Source organism: Myotis brandtii, unplaced genomic scaffold (genome assembly GCF_000412655.1).
Source record: "Myotis brandtii unplaced genomic scaffold, ASM41265v1 scaffold1203, whole genome shotgun sequence".
NCBI lineage: Eukaryota > Metazoa > Chordata > Mammalia > Chiroptera > Vespertilionidae > Myotis > Myotis brandtii.
Genome location: NW_005354183.1, coordinates 280,447 through 282,927, shown reverse-complemented (window position 1 = coordinate 282,927; position 2,481 = coordinate 280,447).

Sequence of the window (2,481 nt, the reverse complement as noted above, 5' to 3'; positions counted from 1 at the left end):
TATAATACTGGTTTGGTGGTGATGAACTTCTTTAGCTTTTTCTTGTCTAGTAAACTATCTGACCTTTGGTTCCAAATGATACCTTTGCTGGGTAGACTAATCTTTGTTGTAAGTTCTTGCTTTTCATCACTTTGAATATTTCTTGCCACTCCCTTCTGGCCTGAAAATTTTCTGTTGAGAAATCAGCTGACAGTCTTATGGGAGCCCCCTTGTAAGTAACTAACTGCTTTTCTCTTGCTGCTTTTAAGATTCTCTCTTTGTCTTTAACCTTTTGCATTTTAATTATGATGTGTCTTGGTGTGGGCCTCTTTGGGTTCATCTTGTTTGGGATGCTCTGCTTCCTGACTTGTATGTCTATTTCCTTCACCAGAGTAGTGAAGTTTTCAGTCGTTATTTCTTCAAAACGGCTCTCAATCCCTTGCTCTCTCTCTCCCCTTCTCAGCACCTCTATGACACAAATGTTGGAATGCTTGAAGTTGTCCCAGAGTCTCCTTGTACTATCTTCATTTTTTTGAATATATTTTTTCCTGTTCTGGTTGGGTGTTTTTTGCTTCCTTATATTACAAATCACTGAGTTGATTCTCAGCTTCATCCTCTCTACTGTTGATTCCTTGTAATTTATTTTTCATTTCAGTTAGTGTATCTTTCATTTCTGACTGGTACTATTTTCTTTTTCTGTTGATGTTCTCACAAAATTCATTGAGCATCCTTATAACCAGTATTTTGAACTTTGCATGTAGTAGGTTATTTGTCTCCATTTTATTTAGCTCCTTTTTTCTGAAGTTTTGTTCTGTTCTTTCATTTGGGACAAGTTTCTTGTCTCCTCATTTTGGCAGCCTCCAAAATGTGTTTGGTTTTGTGTATTATATGGAGCTTTCATGTTGCCCAGGCTTGCTAGAGTGCTCTAATTCAGTAGGTGTTCTGTAGAGTCCAGAGGCACATTCTCCTCAATCACCCAAGCTAGGCACTCAAGGTGCATGGCCTGTGTGGGCTGTGTATACCCTCCTCTTGTAGGTGAGCCTCCATTGCTGTTGGCATCTCAATGGGGGGGCGTTATTCTCAGGTCAACCAGTTGCAAGGAATGGCTGTGACCTCAAACCTCTAACCACCATGAAGGATCAGCTATGCAGGGGCCCACCCCACAGAGTAGGACTTACTTAAGCAGGGCTTTGGAGCCTGCTGAATACACCCTTTGAGTGTTCCACTTGTGGATGTAGTTGGATGGTGATAATTCTATGCGGTCTGAAACTGTAGACTGGGTGTGCTGGCTGTAAGATCTCCTGGGAGGTGCAGGGTAAGGTAAGCTGTTACCTATGTTTTGCCTGGAGCCCTATGGCATGCCCTATAAAGCCATCTGCAGATGGCTGCTACTTGTGCTGGACTTGGAGGTGCCCAGGCAAGGCCAAAGGAGGTGCCCAGCTGCAAACAAAGGCCAACTGCTGTCAGGCTTGGGGCAACTTAGTGAGAAGTACAGGGAACAGTGAGGCATAATGTTGCTTGTTTGAGAGATTTTAGGAAAATTTGAAGCATGAGCCAAGACAAGCCATTGTATGAAAAAGCCACAAGAAATAGCATGGGTGGGCCTGAAAGTTGGGTGGGATGGGGCTTCAGGGAATCACCAGGGTGGGGAAAACATTGTGAGCCAGGTTGATGGAGACTCAGATATTGTGCCTTCCTGCTGGCTCTGTGGGAATAGGGGGCATATGATAAAAGGAATAATGGCCTCTGCCAGCCCTTCTGTCTGGGAGAAAGCTGCTCTACAGCTCTCATCCTGATGCTGGATAATTCAGTTCCTCTCTGTATACCTCTGGTTCCTTTTAAGCATCTTTCCTCACACTGGTGCTCCATGGGAGTGAGTCTGAGTAAGTCTGTGCATAGGCCCTATAAGAGGAACAGCCTGGGACTCCAGTAGCCTTCAGTTGCAGCCTTAATCCCTGCTGGTTTTTACAGCTAGAAGTTATGAAAACTTCTCCTCCTGGCACTTGGTGTGGGGCTTGAGCTCCTTGCTCCTCAGTGGGGATCTCTACAGCTGAGATAGCCCTTCTGATTTTTATCTGCCACAAGTGGCTGTGGGATCAGCCCTTCTGGTCTTTGCCCCTCCTACCCACCTTGATTGGCTTATTCTTTAATTCCATAGTTGTAGGACTTCCATCTAGCCAGTTTTTCAGGCAGTTCTGAATGATGGTTGTTCTGTAGTTTAATTGTAATTTTGATGTGGTTGTGGGAGGAAGCAAGTACTGTGTTTATCTATGCTGCCATCTTGACTAGAAGTTCACCAATTTCTTTCAATTCCAAACTGAGGTTGACTACTGAGGAGATATAACTTCTGGTACTAAGGGCCTCAAGTACTTTCCATACTTGACAGCAGCATCCTTGCCTGAGATATCAAAGTTTGTTTCATTTATATAATTACTAGAGGCCCGGTGCACAAAAATTTGTGCACTCGGGGGGGGGGGCCCTCATCCCGGCCTATGGCCTCTT